Below are 22,458 nucleotides of genomic sequence, written 5' to 3'. Positions count from 1 at the left end.
GGGACTTTCGCATTGACACTGGAGCAACTTAAATCCGTCGATTGGTAAGTGTTTGTTTGGCATTAAATGTGGATGGAGGGAATCGCAGGATGCAAATATAGTTTCAAATGTACATACAGCTGGCCTAAATAGTATGTTAGCATTGATTAGCTGGCAGTCACGCCACAACCAAATATGTATGATTAGCACATAAGTCAATAACATCAACAAAACTCACCTTAGTGATTTCTTTGACTTTATCGTTGGAAATGCATCTGCTTTGAGTGTCGCAGGGTATCCACTGTCATGTAGCCATGTCTGTCGTAGCATCGCCGGTAAAATGTGAGGACCAAACCAGGGACTTTCGCATCTCTTGACACTGGAGCAACTTAAATCCGTCGATTGGTATGTGTTTGTTTGGCATTAAATGTGGGTGGAGGGAAAGGCTGGATGCAAATATAGCTACAAATGAGGCATAACGATGCAATATGTACATACAGCTATCCTAAATAGCATGTTAGCATTGATTAGCATGCCGTGCTAATGGATGCACATTCTACGTAAATCAACCTGAATCCGTCCCTGATCGTGTTGTTACACCCTCCGACAACACACCGACGAGGCATGATGTCTCCAAAGTACAGGAAACCAGTCGAAAAAACGGAAAATAACAGAGCTGATTCGACTCGATGTTTACAATGTGTTTGAAAAAATGGCGTTGACTACCTAGATGACGTCACATTTTGACGTCATCGCTCCGAGAGCAAATAACAGAAAGACGTGTAATTCGCCAAAATTCACCCATTTAGAGTTCGGAAATCGGTAAAAAAAATATATGGTCTTTTTTCTGCAACATCAAGGTATACATTGACGCTTACATAGGTCTGGTGACAATGTTCCCCTTTAACTCGCCCCGTCTCTGCTTCGTCTGCGTCCCGGTGCTCGATGTTCGGCCTCGGCAGTCAGCAGGCCGAGTTTGGACACAACACTGGATACGAGACGACTTGCAATCTTTTGGATTGCCAGCTTTGCACAGGTAGAAAAATACAGCTTCAGCACAACTGATGATAGATATAACAACAGCCCTTAAAGGCCTACTGAAACCCATTACTACCGACCAAGCTGTCTGATAGTTTATATATCAATGATGAAATATTAACATTGCAACACATGCCAATACGGCCTTTTTAGTTTAATAAATTAAAATGTTTAATTTCCCGTGGAGTTTCTTGTTGTCAAACTCGCTTCCCAAAATAATTAGCGCATGCTTAGTATTACCGCCTGGTCAAACTCGTGACGTCACGAGTGACACTTCCCCTGTCATCATTTTCAAAACGGAGGAGGCTGATTTCAATACTGGTAATTTGAAATCGCATAAAGGGAAGAAGATCAAGAGCTATTCATTAGGATTTAAGGTACGAGCTTACATCACACTCAAATTTTTACTGCATACCTTTGGTAAGTTCCGGAGTGAGAAGAGTTTTTAAAATAATTAGCGCATGCTTACTTTTACCGCATGCCTTTGGTAAACGCAGGATTGAGAAGAGGTTTTGAATTAATTAGCGCCCCGGCGGCAATTCAAGGAAATACGGTATAAAGTATTTTGGACATCTGTGTTGCTGAATCTTTTGCAATTTGTTCAATTAGTAATGTAGACTATAAAGAAGAATTATGTTGGTGGAAAGCGATGGATTGCAGCTGCCTTTAGCAACCGAAACACTGCCAGTGTTTCTTTGTTTGTTGTAAAGCTTTAGCGAACATGTTTCTGTCAACCAGCAAGTTTTTGGATGAGAACATTTGTGATATTAAATTGGCTCTTACCGGAGACTTGTGCGGGGTTAGCGTCCTTCCTCCTGGAGCAGCTGTCATCTTGGCTCCTCCATTGGCTTAATTCTCTCAGAGACACTGGCGGTCACCGCGGCCCTCCGAGTTTCAGGTATGACTTTATAATCTCACTAAAACACTAATAACACAATAAGCAGATACGGGATTTTCCAGAATTATCCTAGTAAATGTGTCTAATAACATCTGAATCGCTCCCACTGCACTCGCCTTTTTTTTCTTCTTCGAGTGCTTCACTCTAATTTTCCTCATCCAAATTTTTTTTATTTTCGCTCAAATTAATGGGGAAATTGTCGCTTTCACGGTCAGAATCCCTCTTGCTGCTGGTGGCCATGATTGTAATCAATGTGCAGGCAAGGCTTTTTTATTAGCGACCAAAAGTTCCGAACTTTATCGTCGATGTTCTCTACTAAATCCTTTCAGCAAAAATATGGCAATATTGCGAAATGATCAAGTATGACACATAGAATGGACCTGCTATCCCCGTTTAAATAAGAACATCTCATTTCAGTAGGTCTTCAAGCATAAAGTTGTGTGATAATACATACATGATTATAATAACAAATACTTTGATGGGTAAATCAAATATAAGCAGTCCATCCCCAAAAATATTTGAGGATGCCCAAGGCGGAATGTCGACAGGAAGTCGTCCAATCTTCTGCGAGTCTTATCACCGAGCCAACACGCCTCTGCCGATTTTTAAATCTGAAGACCCTAATGAGGACATCGTTTTGTTTGTCCAAACCTCTCGTCTCCAGTGAGTCACTGACGACACAAAAAAAAAAGCAACCAGGTCTTCTCTTCATTATTGGCAGCACAGACAAATGGTCGCCCCGTTTGAAAAAAGATCACGATCTCGCCGGAGGCCCCTCACATTAATCAGCCAGGAAGGCGCTTCCGTCTTTTTACCACTCTGGGAAATTCCTGAAAACACAAAGTGTGTCGTCAAGGTAAAGACGGGGCAGGGACATCTAGCAGAGGATGTGTTTCTAAATTAGTCTCGTAGGGAGCCCAGGATAAAACCTGAGTGCAAAAATTTACTTTTTGTTCTAGCTGGAGGTCGGCTCCTTTTGCCTCCAGCCAAGAATCCGAATTTTAATTTCAGACAGGAACACGTGCAACAGCCGTAGCTTCCGGCATGGGTTAGAATAATTATGTATATATTATCACACTAACTTTAGTCTGTTGCTTTAGTTATTAGCTACTGTGCTCAAGTTAGACTTTTTCTAATCTATGCAAGGACAAAACTTCTTGTCTGAGGGGTGGCCTCAGCTGCAGATGTTATCTTCGTTTTAGCCCGCTAAATGCCAAGGACCTCAAGGACCTCAACGAAAATAAGATGACAACACGCAGACGAGACAGAGACTTCAAGGGACCTCAACGAAGATAAGATGACAACACGCAGATGAAGCGGGGAGAAGGCGAAATTCCATCACGTTCTGCTTTGCATAATATATGTGACCATTCCTTTTAGAGGCGGCCTCAGTGACTATGGAACTCTGAATAAAAAGAGGGACGCGGGAGCTGAACCTTAGAGCATAGGGAGGGGACTGAGACTAAGTGTTCAGCGCCATGCGTTCTCCTCATGAGCTAAATTGAACTCTGTCTCTGCTTGGTTCCTTGCTTCTTTTCTGATTAATAGATGTAATCCGTGTTTGAACCTGACAGCCTTGTTATATAATCACCAGTTGCCTTTATTAGCAGCAGCTGGGATGAGACACAGTGTTGGAGTTGGAGTGGGAGCCAGAGAGAGAGACGGACTGAGGAAAGAGGCATTTTGCTGGAAAGCAAAAGGCTGGCATGATTTATGAAAATAAAACAGTGTTGTACCCTGAAATCCTGGCTCTTGTGGCAGTGTGGGGGTGGTCCGAGGAACCCCACTAGAGGGCAACCTCTACAAAATGATTTTTAACAGAAGTGTAGATAGAACATGTTAAAGGAGAAAGTAAGCAGATATCAACAGTAAATGAACAAGTAGTTTACTAATGCATTTCCTACCGCTTGTCCTTAATAATGTGGACAAAATAATAGAATGGAAAATGACACAATATGTTACTGCATATGTCAGCAGCAACATTAGGAGCCTTTGTTGGTTTACTTACTACTAAAAGACAAGTTGTCTAGAATGTTCACTATTTTATTTAAGGACAAACTTGCAATAAGAAACATATGTTTAATGTACCCTAAGATTTTTTGGTTAAAATAAAGCCAATAATGCCATTTTTTTTGTGGTCTCCTTTATTAAGAAAAATACCGAAAAGTGTCAAAATAATTTTGGTACCATTACCAAAATGTTGGTATCGTGACAACACTAATGAGAATATTCCAGAAGTTGTATTCCATTGTTGGTGCTGTGGCTCACAGCCTTGCTTAAAGAAACCTTCAAGATCTCTCCAAAAAGTAGGCCGCCGATTAATTGGACATCAATCAATTGGGGCTCAAAATCTTTGGCAGTTTCAGACGCCGACGCACAATAGAATCAAAATAGTTCGTAACATGTCAACAAATGACAGGTTGCTTGAAATAAAATGTCTGATATTCGCCATGTTTGCTTCGGTATCAACAAGAAATGTGATTCTGGTGATTAGATAACAAAACCCACCTGGGCCATCTACTCAACTGTCGCTGTCTTCGAGGCCGGTCCTGGCACAACCCGTTCTGCGGCAGGCCCGCGGGCCACGCCCACCTCCACACATTTATTATTCTGTTGTTTGATACTTTACATTCCTTTTGGATGATACCACAAATTTGGGTATCGATCCGATGCCAAGTTGTCACAGGATCATACATTGGTCATATTTAAAGTCCCAATGTGTCCAGGGACATGTTTCCTGAGTTTATAAACTAAATAAATAAATACATTTAAAAAAAAACTAAATAAAACAACACAGTAGTATCGACTAGATACGCCATTGTACTTGTATCATTACAGTGGATGTCAGGTGTAGATCCACCCATGGCGTTTGTTTACATTGTGACGCCGGTGAGCTACTACTCGCCCTGCAGTGATATTCATACTTGTAAAAAACTTACTTTGTCCCCATGGAGGCGAGGATTAGTGATTTAGAAGTAGATAAAAACACGGCAGACGGCGGATGGACTTTAGCCGCTAGCTAGCTAGCCATGTCTTAAAGCATCTCTTCCTGAGGGCGTGTCAGTGTCATAACTTCACCTTGATTGTCAGTTTTTTGGCCAAAATGCGTCCGTTCTCCCTTTTCTGTCTACACACTGTGTCTGCTTGGAAGTACTCTGTGATTGTGCGCTGCCGAACATGCTCCTCTCCTCTTAAACCCAGCAATGGCACGATTTGACGACGACAGAGGGCGCGGGCGGGGTGGTGGACCGGTTACTTTTCAGACACCGGTATAGTACCGAATATTATTCGTTAGTATTGCGGTAGTATACTAATACCGGTATACCGTACAACCAGAGTTCTGATTGATGTTGGTTACAAGTGAGAGTTTTTCCAATAAGCCATACTTGCCAACCTTGAGACTTCCGATTTCGGGAGGAGGGAGGTGGGGTGGGGGGTGGGGGGGCGTGGTCGGGGGTGGAGCGGGGCGTGGTTGGGGCGTGGTTAAGAGGGGAGGAGTATATTTACAGCTAAAATTCACTAAAAATACTTGACTTTCAGTGAATTCTAGCTATATATATACTGTATATTTATTTTATTATATATATATAATATAAAAAATATTTGAATTTCAGTGTTCATTTATTCACACATATACACACACATAACACTCATCTACTCATTGTTGAGTTAAGGGTTGAATTGTCCATCCTTGTTCTATTCTCTGTCACTATTTTTCTAACCATGCTGAACACCCTCTCTGATGATGCATTGCTGTATGGCACGCACAAAAGTGCTTTCATCAAATACACTAGAGTCTGGAATCTTCCATCTCATTGTTGTGTGCGCAGTTGTGCACTGCACTCTCTAAAAGCCGGAAATGTTATTGTCACATATGCATGTACAGTAGATGGCAGTATTTTCCTGTTTAAAAGTGTCACAACATTGCTGTTTACGGCAGACAGACTGCTTTAAGGTAGACGAAAATGTGACTGCTGTTGTTGTGTGTTGTTACAGCGCTGGGAGGACGTTAATGAAATTGCCTAACAATAAACCCACTTAAGAGACCAAGAACTCACCCTTTCTGCAGTTATAACGTCATTGGGCAGACACACTGTTTATATTGTGGGAAAGCGGACGTGAAAACAGGCTGTCCTCACTCAGGGCTGCATGGAGCTGAAGGGGGCGTGGCCTCCAGCTCCGCCTGAATTTTGGGAGATTTTCGGGAGAAAATTTGTCCCGGAAGGTTTTCGGGAGAGGCGCTGAATTTTGGGAGTCTTGGGAGGGTTGGCAAGTATGCAATAAGCTGGGACGGCCTGGCTACTTATTGACGCCGCAGACATACTCGAGGTAGTGTTCGATTCCACCCGCTTTATTAGCACAGTCTAAAGAAAAATGACTAATTTCTACTTTCTAAAGCTACTTTCAAGGTCTTTCTGAATACAAGCGTCTGTCGAGGTACCTTTAGTGTGTGCTTTGTTGTGGAACCAAGCAGAAGGATGATTGATCTCCGGAGCTATGGCTGCACTGCACACCAGATCTGATAGTTTTGCCCTTAAGTGACACAGATCTGATTTTTTTTTTTTTTAACAGATTTTTTTTGTCAGTCCAAACACTCTAAAGCAGGGATCACCAACCTTTTTGAAGCCAAGAGCTACTTCTTGGGTACTGATTAATGCGAAGGGCTACCAGTTTGATACACACTTAAAGGGGAACATTATCACAATTTCAAAAGGGTTAAAAACAATAAAAATCAGTTCCCAGTGGCTTGTTGTATTTTTTGAAGTTTTTTTCAAAATTTTACCGGTCTCGGAATATCCCTAAATAAAGCTTTAAAGTGCCTTATTTTGGGCTCTCTGCGAAGACACTGGCCATTTCTCTGTGACGTCATACAGTGCTGCCAATGTAAACAAACAATGGGAATACCACAGCAAGATATAGCGGCATTAGCTCGGATTCAAACTCGGATTTCAGCGATTTAAGCGATTCAACAGATTACGCATGTATTGAAACAGATGGTTGGAGTATGAAAATATTGAGGAAGAAACTGAAGCTATTGAGCGAATAGCTATTGACGCTATTCATAGCCATAGCATGGCCGAATAGCTGCTTTAGCATCGCCGGTAAAATGTGCGGACCAAACGATCAGGACTTTCACATCTTTTGACACGGGAGCAACTTAAATCCGTCGATTGTTAAGTATTTTTTTTCGCATTAAATGTGGGTGGAAGGAAACGTAATATAGTTGCAAATGCATCTGCAGGTTATCCGTACATCTCTGTTCCATGTCTGCTTTGGCACCGCCGGTAAATAGCATGTTAGCATCGATTAGCGTAGCATGTTAGCATCGATTAGCTGGCAGTCAACATCAACAAAACTCATCTTTGTGATTTCGTTGACTTTATCGTTGCAAATGCATCTGCAGGTTATCCATACATCTCTGTGCCATGTCTGCTTTAGCATCGCCGGTCAAATGTGGAGAAACTCCAGCACATTCAATGGGGGTCTGGCGGCAGACACTTTGGCATCTTCAGGCCAGTGGTGCAACTTGAATCCCTCCCTGTTAGTGTTGTTACATCCTCCGACAACACACCGACAAGGCATGATGTCTCCAAGGTTCCAAAAAATAGTCAAAAAAACGGAAAATAACAGAGCTGAGTCCCGGTGTTTGTAATGTGTTGAAAATGAAAATGGTGGGTGTGTTACCTCGGCGACGTCACATTCTGACGTCATCGCCTCCAGCAAGATAAACAGAAAGCCGTTTAATTCGCCAAAATTCACCCATTTAGAGTTCGGGTATCGGTTAAAAAAATAGATGGTCTTTTTTCTGCACCATCAAGGTATATATTGACGCTTACATAGGTCTGGTGATAATGTTCCCCTTTAAACAAATTGCCAGAAATAGCCAATTTGCTCAATTTACCTTTAATAAATAAATCTATATATATATATATATATATATATATATATATAAAAAAAAAGGGTATTTCTGTCTGTCATTCCGTCGTACATTTTTTTTCCTTTTACGGAAGGTTTTTTGTAGGGAATAAATGATGAAAAAAACAGTTAATTGAACGGTTTAAAAGAGGAGAAAACACGAAAAAAATTAAAATCAAATTTTGAAACATAGTTTATCTTCAATTTCGACTCTTTAAAATTCAAAATTCAACCGAAAAAAATTAATAGAAAAACTAGAATCTTTTTGAAAAAATTAAAAAAATAATTTATGGAACATTATTCGTAATTTTTCCTGATTAAGATTAATTTAACCATTTTTATGACATGTTTCAAATAGGTTAAAATCCAATCTGCACTTTGTTAGAATACATAACAAATTGGACCAAGCTATATTTCTAACAAAGACAAATCATTATTTCTTCTAGATTTTCCAGAACAAAAATTTGAAAAGAAATTCAAAAGACTTTGAAATAAGATTTAAATTCGATTCTACGGATTTTCTAGATTTGCCAGAATAATTTTTTGGAATTTTAATCATAATAAGTTTGAAGAAATATTTCAAAAATATTCTTCGTCGAAAAAACAGAAGCTAAAATGAAGAATTAAATTAAAATGTATTTATTATTCTTTGCAATAAAACAAATAACAAATTCCCGAACATTGATTTAAATTGGTAGGAAAGAAGAGGAAGGAATTTAAAAGGTATAAAGGTACCAACGCACGGAGAGGGGGGTGCGGGGTTGGGGTTGGGGGCGCGTATATAATATATCCAAGAGTCACGGATGCACGGCATTATGGGTAATCCCCATGCTGCGTTTATAATGTGCCACAGAGCCAATACTCTCCAGAAATGTGTTTGTTATTCTTATTTGGTTAGGGTTCACAAAGTGTGGCGCGTATTAGTAAGAGTGTTAAAATTGTTTTATATCAAGAACTTCTTAATCCACGATCTCACTTCCTCAAATGACCTTGACACAATCCTGAACAGGCTGTTCTGAAGAAACTCCCCCGAGGACCCCTCAAAGATGGACGCTTTTGACCTTCCTTTTTGTCAACATCACCTGTAGTCGAACTTTGAGATCGGCCTCAGTCCATATAAAAACATTTCCTCATCTCTCCCAAGTTCATCCATCCATCCATCTTCTTCCGCTTATCCGAGGTCGGGTCGCGGGGGCAGCAGCCTAAGCAGGGAAACCCACACTTCCCTTTCCCCAGCCACTTCGTCTAGCTCTTCCCGGGGGATCCCGAGGCGTTCCCAGGCCAGCCGGGAGACATAGTCTTCCCAACGTGTCCTGGGTCTTCCCCGTGGCCTCCTACCGGTTGGACGTGCCCTAAACACCTCCCTAGGGAGGCGTTCGGGTGGCATCCTGACCAGATGCCCGAACAACCTCATCTGGCTCCTCTCGATGTGAAGGAGCAGCGGCTTTACTTTGAGTTCCTCCCGGATGGCAGAGCTACTCACCCTATCTCTAAGGGAGAGCCCCGCCACCCGGCGGAGGAAACTCATTTCGGCCGCTTGTACCCGTGATCTTGTCCTTTCGGTCATGACCCAAAGCTCATGACCATAGGTGAGGATGGGAACGTAGATCGACCGGTAAATTGAGAGCTTTGCCTTCCGGCTCAGCTCTTTCTTCACCACAACGGATCGGTACAACGTCCGCATTACTGAAGACCCCGCACCGATACGCCTGTCGATCTGACGATCCACTCTTCCCTCTCTCAAGTTAATTGGGTATATATGCACACACAACCCCCACCCTCGAATCAACGCCTTCACCACCGCTTAATTCCTCTGGGGCTGTGGATGGCTGAGCAGCGCTATATAGCGGCAGCGGGTGTTCTCAAACCCACCCCTCCCTTTGTTGCAATTGGTGTGATATATGTACCATGTTTAATATGTGCCATGCTATGTGAGTTTTTTTTTTGTCCTTGGACTCAGTCTGGACCCCTCCTGAGGGTCTAGCCTTTTCTCACCTTTTTAAGGAGCGCCGTAAGTGGCTGATCCGTTGGCGGTCTCGTCATGTATGTCTGCTCTTAGCTGGACTGTGCCGAAAATGAAATTTTCTCTCCCAAGTTAATTGGATATATATGCACACACGACCCCCACCCTCGAATCAACGCCTTCACCACCGCTTAATTCCTCTGGGGCTGTGGATGGCTGAGCAGAACTATATAGCGGCAGCGGGTGTTCTCAAACCCACCCCTCCCTCTGTTGCAATTGGTGTGATATATGTACCATGTTTAATATGTGCCATGCTATGTGAGTTTTTTTTCCCCCTTGGACTCAGTCTGGACCCCTCCTGAGGGTCTAGCCTTTTCTCACCTTTTTAAGGAGTGCCGTAAGTGGCTGATCCGTTGGCGGTCTCGTCATGTATGTCTGCTCTTAGCTGGACTGTGCCGAAAATTAAATTTTCTCTCCCAAGTTAATTGGATATATATGCACACACAACCCCCACCCTCGAATCAATGCCTTCACCACTGCTTAATTCCTCTGGGGCTGTGGATGGCTGAGCAGAACTATATAGCGGCAGCGGGTCTCCTCAAACCCACCCCTCCCTTTGTTGCAATTGGTGTGATATATATACCATGTTTAATATGTGCCATGCTATGTGAGTTTTTTTTTGTACTTGGACTCAGTCTGGACCCCTCCTGAGGGTCTAGCCTTTTCTCACCTTTTTAAGGAGCGCCGTAAGTGGCTGATCCGTTGGCGGTCTCGTCTTGTATGTCTGCTCTTAGCTGGACTGTGCCGAAAATGAAATTTTCTCTCCCAAGTTAATTGGGTATATAAGCACACACGACCCCCACCCTCGAATCAACGCCTTCACCACCGCTTAATTCCTCTGGGGCTGTGGATGGCTGAGCAGAACTATATAGCGGCAGCGAGTGTTCTCAAACCCACCCCTCCCTTTGTTGCAATTGGTGTGATATATGTACCATGTTTAATATGTGCCATGCTATGTGAGTTTTTTTTTGTCCCTGGACTCAGTCTGGACCCCTCCTGAGGGTCTAGCCTTTTCTCACCTTTTTAAGGAGCTCCGTAAGTGGCTGATCCGTTGGCGGTCTCGTCATGTATGTCTGCTCTTAGCTGGACTGTGCCGAAAATTAAATTTTCTCTCCCAAGTTAATTGGATATATATGCACACACGACCCCCACCCTCGAATCAACCCCTTCACCACCGCTTAATTCCTCTGGGGCTGTGGATGGCTGAGCAGCGCTATATAACGGCAGCGGGTGTTCTCAAACCCGCCCCTCCCTTTGTTGCAATTGGTGTGATATGTGTACCATGTTTAATGTGTGCCATGCTATGTGAGGTTTTTTTTGTCCTTGGACTCAGTCTGGACCCCTCCTGAGGGTCTAGCCTTTTCTCACCTTTTCAAGGCGCGCCGTAAGTGGCTGATCCGTTGGCGGTCTCGTCATGTATGTCTGCTTAGCTGGACTGTGCCGAAAATGAAATTTTGTCTCCCAAGTTAATTGGATATATATGCACACACGACCCCCACCCTCGAATCAACACCTTCACCACCACTTAATTCCTCTGGGGCTGTGGATGGCTGAGTAGAACTATATAGCGGCAGCGGGTCTCCTCAAACCCACCCCTCCCTTTGTTGCAATTGGTGTGATATATGTACCATGTTTAATATGTGCCATGCTATGTGAGTTTTTTTTGTCCTTGGACTCAGTCTGGACCCCTCCTGAGGGTCTAGCCTTTTCTCACCTTTTCAAGGAGCGCCGTAGGTGGCTGATCCGTTGGCGGTCTCGTCATGTATGTCTGCTCTTAGCTGGACTGTGCCGAAAATTAAATTTCGTTGTACTCGTGCAATGAAAATAAAGATCTATCCTATCCTAATAGAACGCCGGAGGAGTCCTGCACCCCTAAGTAAAAATGTTCATAAAGTAATATCCACCACACCCACATTGAGAGCAAATGTGTTTTGATGTCAAATCCATCAGGGCATGTGCAGGGAACAACCAGCAGGGAGCCTTGAAACTGCGATAAATATGTATATGTATATTTAGTGCGGTGACTCAAGTTTTACGTCAGCAGCGTGGCTTTTATGGTGTGTTTCCCCGCCGCGGGAGGTCACCCTTTGTGGCTTTTCAGCTGCGGGAAGCGCAACTCGGACGTGGACCTTTCGCACGGGCGCGGGAGGTCGCCGTCATTTTTTTATTCATTTTTTATTTTATTTTTTTTTCCGAAACGTGCCGCCGCATTACGAGTTGCATTCGAAGCTGGGATGGCTCCCACCCGCCAAAGAACACGTGCCACGCCATTTATCGCATTAGGGAGGCGACAAGTGGCTCTTTGGTGGGCCCAGAACACATCATCATTATCATCATCATCATCATCATCATCACCGTTCTGCGTGCACAGCGTGACGACACGCCGCAGAAAATGGAAACCTTTGATTAAAAGGCCATGTGACAGCTTATTACTTATTTAGAGATGCAAGCGCCTGTTGAGCCAAGACCCTGGCGTCGTTCTTCATCCTTCCTATCTGACTATTGGACGATTTAAACTGTCGTTTATTGGATTGTTGACATGAACAGTCCAACAATAGAATTAAACACAAACAAGTAACCCTCAAAAAATAAAATATAAAATGAGGAAATGGGGAATTGACTGTGAATGCCGCCGATACGTGTGAGTGGAACTGAAATGCTTGAATGTCCAGGGTGAGTTGGGAGAGGGTGAGAAATGTAGGATATCAATCAATCAATCAATGTTTACTTATATAGCCCTAAATCACTAGTGTCTCAAAGGGCTGCACAAACCACTACGACATCCTCGGTAGGCCCACATAAAGGCAAGGAAAACTCACACCCAGTGGGACATCGGGGACAATGATGACTATGAGAACCTTGGAGAGGACGAAAGCAATGGATGTCGAGCGGGTCTAACATGATACTCTGAAAGGTCAATCCATAATGGATCCAACACAGTCGCGAGAGTCCAGTCCAAAGCGGATCCAACACAGCAACGAGAGTCCCGTTCACAGCGGAGCCAGCAGGAAACCAACCCAAGCGGAGGCGGATCAGCAGCGCAGAGATGTCCCCAGCCGATACACAGGCAAGCAGTATGCAGTTGATTGGATAATACCCATTCATGGTCAATGGGAAATGTTGAGAAAAGTCCTTGAAAACCGGGAATTTTGGGAAAGCGAAAAACATTTTTTGTCAGCGTTGATGAGGTAGCGACTTGTAGCTGAGATAGGCGCCAGCGCCCCCCGCGAACCCAAAAGGGAATAAGCGGTACAAAATGGATGGATGGATGGATGGATGGATCGGACATGGCGTGAAGGTAATCAATCAATCAATGATAAATGGGTTGTACTTGTATAGCGCTTTTCTACCTTCAAGGTACTCAAAGCGCTTTGACACTACTTCCACATTTACCCATTCACACACACATTCACACAGTGATGGAGGGAGCTGCCATGCAAGGCGCCAACCAGCACCCGTCAGGAGCAAGGGTGAAGTGTCTTGCTCAGGACACAACGGACGTGACGAGGTTGGTACTAGGTGGGAATTGAACCAGGGACCCTCAGGTTGCGCACGGCCACTCTTCCACTGCGCCACGCCGTCCCAATGTTTACTTATATAGCCCTAAATCACTAGTGTCTCAAAGGGCTGCACAAACCACTACCACATCCTACAACTTTTAATTTTAACACTCAAAAGTACTACAAGAACAAAGAGTATAAACAAAAATTTGCGGCAGAACTACGGACATAAAACAAAACTTTCCAAACTATGGCATGAATAAAGAAAACTTACTTGGAATGAGAAAAGAGCAGCATGGATCATCAGCGTGAGTTACAAGGGTGTATAGAGGGTGATGTCACCAGGCTGACTGCCTGGCGACTGCAGGCTTAAATCAATCAATCAATCAATCAATGTTTACTTATATAGCCCTAAATCACTAGTGTCTCAAAGGGCTGCACAAACCACCACGACATCCTCGGTAGGCCCACATAAGGGCAAGGAAAACTCACACCCAGTGGGACATCGGTGACAATAATGATCCAGTGGGACGTATGTGACAATAATGATTATGAGAACCTTAGAGAGGAGGAAAGCAATGGATGTCGAGCGGGTCTAACATGATACTGTGAAAGTTCAATCCACAATGGATCCAACATAGTCGCGAGAGTCCAGTCCAAAGCGGGTCCAACTCAGCAGCGAGAGTCCCGTTCACAGCGGAGCCAGCAGGAAACCATCCCAAGCGGAGGCGGATCAGCAGCGCAGAGATGTCGAGGCGGATCAGCAGCGCAGAGATGTCCCCAGCCGATACACAGGCAAGCAGTACATGGCCACCGGATCGGACCGGACCCCCTCCACAGGGGAGAGTGGGATATAGAAGAAAAAGAAAAGAAACAGCAGATCAACTGGTCTAAAAAGGGAGTCTATTTAAAGGCTACAGTATACAAATGAGTTTTAAGGTGAGACTTAAATGCTTCTACTGAGGTGGCATCTCGAACTGTTACCGGGAGGGCATTCCAGAGTACTGGAGCCCCAACGGAAAACGCTCTATAGCCCGCAGACTTTTTTTGGGCTTTGGGAATCACTAACAAGCCGGAGTCCTTTGAACGCAGATTTCTTGCCGGGACATATGGTACAATACAATCGGCAAGATAGGATGGAGCTAGACCGTGTAGTATTTTATACGTAAGTAGTAAAACCTTAAAGTCACATCTTAAGTGCACAGGAAGCCAGTGCAGGTGAGCCAGTACAGGCGTAATGTGATCAAACTTTCTTGTTCTTGTCAAAAGTCTAGCAGCCGCATTTTGTACCAACTGTAATCTTTTAATGCTAGACATGGGGAGACCCGAAAATAATACGTTACAGTAGTCGAGGCGAGACGTAACAAACGCATGGATAATGATCTCAGCGTCTTTAGTGGACAGAATGGAGCGAATTTTAGCGATATTACGGAGATGAAAGAAGGCCGTTTTAGTAACGCTTTTAATGTGTGCCTCAAAGGAGAGAGTTGGGTCGAAGATAATACCCAGATTCTTTACCGTGTCGCCTTGTTTAATTGTTTGGTTGTCAAATGTTAGAGTTGTATTATTAAATAGAGTTCGGTGTCTAGCAGGACCGATAATCAGCATTTCCGTTTTTTTGGCGTTGAGTTGCAAAAAGTTAGCGGACATCCATTGTTTAATTTCATTAAGACACGCCTCCAGCTGACTACAATCCGGCGTGTTGGTCAGCTTTAGGGGCATGTAGAGTTGGGTGTCATCAGCATAACAGTGAAAGCTAACACCGTATTTGCGTATGATGTCACCTAGCGGCAGCATGTAGATGCTGAAGAGTGCAGGGCCAAGGACCGAACCCTGGGGAACTCCACACGTTACCTTAACGTAGTCCGAGATCACATTGTTATGGGAGACACACTGCATCCTATCAGTAAGATAAGAGTTAAACCAAGACAGGGCTAAGTCTGACATACCAATTCGTGTTTTGATACGTTCTAATAAAATATTATGATCGACGGTATCGAAAGCAGCGCTAAGATCGAGGAGCAGCAACATAGATGACGCATCAGAATCCATCGTTAGCAATAGATCATTAGTCATTTTTGCGAGGGCTGTCTCCGTCGAGTGATTTGCCCTGAAACCGGATTGAAAGGTTTCACATAGATTGTTAGACGCTAAGTGTTCATTTAACTGCTCCGCAACAATTTTTTCGAGGATTTTTGAAATAAAGGGAAGGTGAGACACCGGTCGGTAGTTTACCATGAGGTCAGGATCGAGGTTAGGTCTTTTAAGAAGAGGATGAATAACCGCTTTTTTGAATGCTAGGGGAACAGTGCCCGAGGAAAGTGATAAGTTTATAATATTTAGCACTGATGGACCTAATAATACAAAGAGCTCCTTGATCAGTTTCCCTGGAAGAGGGTCAAGTAAACATGTTGTTTGTTTTATTCCATTTACACGTTGTAACAATTCCTCTAATGTTATTTCCTCAAAACGAGAGAAACTATTTTGGAGGGCAGTATCCGCCGTATATACAATCGTGTCAGTGTTAATAGAACCCCGTTGTAGCTGGGACGCATTGTCTTTAATCTCCTTTCTAATGACTTCAATTTTCTTACTAAAGAATTGCATAAAGTCATCAGCTGAGTGGGTGGAGCTACTGGAAGGAGTCCCTTGTTGGGTTAGCGATGCTACCGTACTAAACAAAAATTTAGGATCGTTTTTATTGCGGTGGATGAGATTTGAGTAATAATTAGCTTTAGCTAAGGTAAGCATGCGTTTATAAGTTATTAAACCATCACTAAATGCTTGATGGTGCACCTCAAGTTTAGTCGTGCGCCATTTGCGTTCCAGCTTTCTGCATAATAATTTCTGAGCTCTAGTTTCTTCTGTAAACCACGGGGTGCGCTTTTTTGGAGCCTTTTTTAACTTTAGCGGTGCTATGTTATCAATGGTTTCGCGCAGGGCGTCGTTAAAGTTGTTAGTGAGGTTATCAATAGAGCCCACATACTTTGGGAATGGTGCCATTACCGAGGGCAGTAGGTCAGCAAGAGCTGTCGTTGTGGCCGTATTAATGTTGCGGCTGCTATAGCAGTTATTATTATTATTAGTTTGACGAACATGCGTCTGAACCTCGAATTTTATAAGGTAATGATCGGACAATACTTTAGTATACGGGAGTATCGTAACTTTGGAAACGATGATGCCCCTGACAAGCACTAGGTCTATCGTATTACCGTTGCGATGCGTGGGTTCATTTATTATTTGTGTGAGACCACAGCTATCAATTATAGTCTGGAGCGCTACGCACGGTGGGTCCGATGGGGTATTCATATGGATATTAAAGTCCCCCATTATGATTATATTATCGGCGTGTGTCACTAGATCAGCAACGAACTCTGAGAATTCATTGATAAAGTCCGAACAGGGCCCTGGGGGGCGGTAGATAACAGCCAGGTGTAGAGGCAGCGGTGTGACAGACCTCATAGTAAGCACCTCAAACGATTTATATTTATTATTTATGTTAGGACTAAGGTTAAAGTTTTCGTTGTATATTAGTGCGACCCCCCCACCCCTTTTAAACGGACGGGCAATATGCGCATGTGTAAAGTTAGGAGGACATGCCTCATTTAGCGCAAAAAAGTCGTTTGGTTTAAGCCAGGTTTCGCTGAGACCGATGACGTTAAGATTGTTGTCTCTGATAATATCATTAACTAACAACGTTTTGGGAGACAATGATCTTATGTTTAAAAAACCTATATTATAGGTAGTGGGCTGTTTTAGGGAATTTTTGATCAAATTATCCATAGTAGCAATATTAATAATGTTGTGTTTATTATGCCCAGTGCATTCAGTATAATTACGACCATATCTAGGAATTGATACGACGGGAATGTTCCGATTGTTTGTTTGTTGCTTTGATAAACTGCACGCATCATGGTTAGCCTCCTCAGTAACGGGGATTTTCCGATTGTTTGTTTGTTGCTTTGATAAACTGCACGCATCATAGTTAGCCACCTCAGTAAAACACATGTCCAACTCTGAAACACTCAAAGCAGAAAAAACTTGTTCTAATTTAACTGACTCCTTACCCAGACCAGTAGTCTCGCATCCCTTATTTAAATCCGTCTTCAGGGTGGAGGGAAGTGGTGTTCTGTGGGGATTAGCCTTCTGCTTTGTTTTTAGCCCCGCTCGACATCCGCGTTTCCGATCACACCGCTGGCGTCTGCTCCGTAGACGGCCCCCGCTGCCACTAGACTCCGCTGCTTCACAGGCCGCTGGATGTAGCCGCCGACGTATCCCCATGCTAGTTAGCATGTTTAGCACGCCCGCGTCTATCAGTCCAAAACGGCCCGATGTGTCCATATCCAGAAGTGTCTGGCGGTCGTACGTGATCACGGAGTGACCACGATGCGAGCCAGCCATGAAGTCTGTAGAACTATCCGGCATTTCCGCCAAATGTTCCATCTTTAGCAAGAGCACCGCAGTGTCGCAGCCCGTCCGGGCGCCGCCATCTTGCCAAAAAAACAATAGTGATGTGGACGGCGTGGCGCAGTGGGAGAGTGGCCGTGCGCAACCCGAGGGTCCCTGGTTCAATCCCCACCTAGTACCAACCTCGTCACTTCCGTTGTGTCCTGAGCAAGACACTTCACCCTTGCTCCTGATGGGTGCTGGTTAACGCCTTGCATGGCAGCTCCGTCCATCAGTGTGTGAATGGGTAAATGTGGAAGTAGTGTCAAAGCGCTTTGAGTACCTTGAAGGTAGAAAAGCGCTACACAAGTACAACCCATTTATCATTTATTTATTGACAAGAGGTGCATGAATCCAAATGAATCAGGTGCGTGACATGAGGACAGGTGACAACTAATGGGTTGTCATGGAAACAAAGCAGGGAGTGAAAAAACAGGAACTGACAAAATCCAAAAACCAAACAGAACACAGCCAAACTAAACATGATTACCAGGACATGACAGTTTTGCGCGTAATATATCGAAGTAATAGTGTAGGTGGATGGCTGAAAGCTTGAAATCGGTTTTAAAAATCGCAAATTTTGAGAAGTTTGAGCATGGTAGAACTATGAATACGTCCATTCATTTGAATGGAAATCTCCTGGAAATTTGGGAATGCCTGGAAATTTTTATTAACTTGGTGTCATGATCCACTACCCGGATAATATGTTTTGTGGATTTCTGAGTTTGTTTGTGCACTTCCTTGTTTGTTCCGTGACCACAGTTTCTGATTTGTTCCACCTGTTACTTGTTTCCTGACGTGCACCTTATTTAAGCCTGCCTTTTCCATTCACTCGGCCTCGCATCCTGGTTTCTGTTCCATGCAACAGGTGACGACGCTGATTCCCAACTCTGGTAAAAGACTGTTTTTGTTCTTGCTAGCTTCCGCGCCATGCTTCCTTTTTTTTCTAGCTCCCATGCTAGCTCTTTGTTTTGCCTGTTTATGCCCAGTGCAAGTTTTCTGTTTATAGTCTGTTCCTTAGTGTAAATAAATCTTCATTTCTTACCTTCACGCTGCGTCCAAGTCCGACTGCCTATTTGAGAGAATGAACCCGCACCACGATGCCAGCTAACCGTCACACTTGGTAGTTTGATTGTGCAAGGTGAGTGCAGTGTGTGGACGGTGCAAAGGTATAATTCGGATGAAAAATGTGGGATATGCAGTCGAATGTATAATGCCCATTCTTGGTCAATGGGAAAAATTCAGAAAAGTCAGTGAAAACCGGGAATTTTGGGAAAGCGAAGAAATGTTTTGCGCTTAATATAACGAAAGAGACTGCGGTCTGGTGGCCTCCCACTCCCGGGCAAAGACCTCCCTGAAGGTGTGAGGATTTTATTATTATTATTTATTATTATTTTTATTCATTTTTTATTTGAAAGAAAAAAATAATAGTACAATATATTATTTATTTGTGTGGGGCGTCGCGCAAGTCTCGCTTCCTGTTGAGTGGGGTCCGTGCCCGTGTGGCCCGTCCTTGGGCTGTGGAGTCTGTGTTGGTGACTTGATGCGGTGGCAGCGCAGCCCCTTTGTCTGGTCTGGATTCTGTGTCTCGGTTGTTTGGGCGGTGGTGTGTTTGTGCGGGTTTGGGTGGGGGTGGTGGGGTCTATTGATGGGGGAGATGTTGATGTCTCTTGTTTGCATGTTGGCGTTTGGGCTGACTGGCGGTTTGGGCTGACTGGCGGTCTGGCGCGGGCCGGTCTCCATGATCCTGTTGGCGTGTGGTTGCCGTTTGCAGTTTTTATTATTATTATTTTTTTTCTTTCTCGATCACTTTGATTTGATGGGGTAGTGCTGGCTGTCTGGGGCTATTGCAGCTGCTGTTTCTGATGCCGAAGAGAAAAAAAACATGTGTGTATATATATATATATATATATATATATATATATATATATATATATATATATATATATATATATATATATATATATAACGAAAGAGTAGTGTAAGGGTTTAACTGAAAGCTCGAAATCGGGTTTAAAAATGGCACATTTTGAGAAGTTAGGGTATTGTAGAACTATGAATACGTCCATTCATTGGAATATGAAATTTCCTGGAAATTTGGGAATTCCTGGAATTTTTTTTTTTACTTGATAGTTTGATTGTCCAAGGTGAGTGGAGTGTGTGGATGGTAGAACGTTTCAAATCAGATGAGGAATGTGGGATATGCAGTTGATTCTAAAAATCCACATTCTTGGTCAACGTGGTAAAAATTTAGAAAATTCAGTGAAAACCGGGAATTTTGGAAAACAAAAGCATATTTTGTGCTCGATAAATCAGAAGAGTAATGTGGGTGGATGGCTGAAATGTCAAAATTGGTTTTCAAAATGGCACAACATTCTAAGAATTTAGGCATTGTAGACCTTGAAATACGTCCATTCATTTGAATGGGAATTTTCTGGAAATTTGGGAATTTCGTGAAAATTGGGAATTTTTAAAAATATTGTACTAGATCAGGGGTGTCAAACTCAAATACAGAGTGGGCCAAAATTTTAAAAGGAACAAAGCCAAAGTTGAACAAATGAACCTTTTAATAGGGACCCAAACAAGTCTTGCATTAAATATTGAACAAGCAAGGCTTATATAACTTTAGTGACATGCAAAATCCAGTTTCAAATAATAATAATAATAATTAAAAAAAATATCAATGGCATAACAGATAAAATTTATATAAAAATGTTATGCCTTTTTTTCTATTTGCAATCTTCTGAGGTAAATATAAATTTTTTTTCACAGGCTAATAATACATTTGAAAATAAAATCACAATAATGAATGAACCAAACATTCAAGCCTTGAAGTAGCAAGAGAAAATGCATGAATGAAACGTTAATTATTGGTCAGTTTGCTGGAAGTTTCTTGGAAGAGTTAGTGCTGCAAGGGGTTCTGGGTATTTGTTCTGTTGTGTCATGTGCGGATGTTCACCCGAAATGTGTTTGTCATTCTTGTTTGGTGTGGGTTCACAGTGTGGCGCATATTTGTAACAGTGCTAAAGTTGTTTATACGGCCACCCTCAGTGTGACCTGTATGGCTGTTGACCAAGTATGCATTGCATTCACTTGTGTGTGTGTGTGTGTGTGTGATTAAAAGCCACAAATATTATGTGACACGCTGTTAGTATGGAGGAAAAGCGGACGTGACGACAGGTTGTAGAGAACGCTAAAGGCAGTGCCTTAAATGCACGCCCCCAATATAGTTTTCCAGGTGGAAATCGGTAGAAATTCGGGAGAATAGTTGCCCCGGGAGATTTTCGGGAGGGGGACTGAACTTCGGGAGTCTACCGGGAAAATTAGGAGAGTTGGCAAGTTTGAGTATTAGCGGTGAATGCGGTGTTACAGCGGCGGGCCAGCTCTAATTCTAAATTGATATTGCCTCAAGGGCCAAATTAAATTACATGGCGGGCCAGATTTGGCCCGCGGGCCAGAGTTTGACACCCATGGACTAGATGATATGAATGGGTTGGTTTCAGATTTTTTCGCATCGGTTAAAAAATGTCGACTTAGTAACAGTTTGAACTTAGAATGGGTATTTCGGAATTCCTGGAACTTCCTGAAAACCAGGAATTTTGTAAAAAAAAAAAAAATACAGTAAGAAATAAAAAAAAAATAAGTTGTTGTCCCAACCGAGAGGAATCTTTTGAAGGACGAATGGACAGAAACGGTTGAAAAATGAGGACTGTGGAAATAGACGGACGCAGACAAAAGGCTCATCAATTTTCTCCCTTTTAAATTGCTTTTCAGTGGGGGGTAAATTTGACATCAGTCTCTTTGACGCATTTTGGGAAACACTATGGCCACCTTTTTAACACTTTCAAGCTGGGTGTGTTGAGAGCAGCGCTTTTTAACAAAAGTGCCAGCCCGATAATGAAACCTATTTCACAGACACTGCTTTTACAATAAAAATGTCAATATGTGTCGACACGTTCCACGGCGAGGACGGGGCTCACGTATTCAAAACTTAATTTTTATTTATCTTTTAAATCTGTTTTTAGGCACGTATTGGGCACCACCTGTGCTTCAGCATCCTGCACGTTGGATAGTAATAATTGGATACCAAAATATAACTCACATTGGTGAGCAAGGCTGCAAACTTTTAATAACAAAAGTAAAAGTTGCTGATTAATCCTTTTTAAAACGTTCTTGTCCAAACAAAGTCGTGGTGACCCTTTTCTCCCGGAACAATGTCACGGCGCGCCAAAACAAGAGCCATGATGATAGATTTGTCATAATAATTGTATCTAAGTTATCACAAAAGGACAAAAGCTATCTTTGATCCAGCCAAGCAGCAGGCTTGTAAAACTCTACTGTGTACGATGGGAAGCGACATGAAGGCATCGGTTTCTTTATTCTATTATCAATCAATGTTTACTTATATAGCCCTAAATCACTAGTGTCTCAAAGGGCTGCACAAACCACCACGACATCCTCGGTAGGCCCACATAAGGGCAAGGAAAACTCACACCCAGTGGGACATCGGTGACAATGATGACTATGAGAACCTTGGAGAGGAGGAAAGCAATGGATGTCGAGCGGGTCTAACACGATACTGTGAAAGTTCAATCCACAATGGATCCAACACAGTCGCGAGAGTCCAGTCCAAAGCGGATCCAGCACAGCAGCGAGAG

The sequence above is a fragment of the Nerophis ophidion genome, linkage group LG01 (genome assembly GCF_033978795.1).
Source record: "Nerophis ophidion isolate RoL-2023_Sa linkage group LG01, RoL_Noph_v1.0, whole genome shotgun sequence".
Taxonomy (NCBI): domain Eukaryota; kingdom Metazoa; phylum Chordata; class Actinopteri; order Syngnathiformes; family Syngnathidae; genus Nerophis; species Nerophis ophidion.
This window is presented reverse-complemented; position numbering follows the sequence as displayed.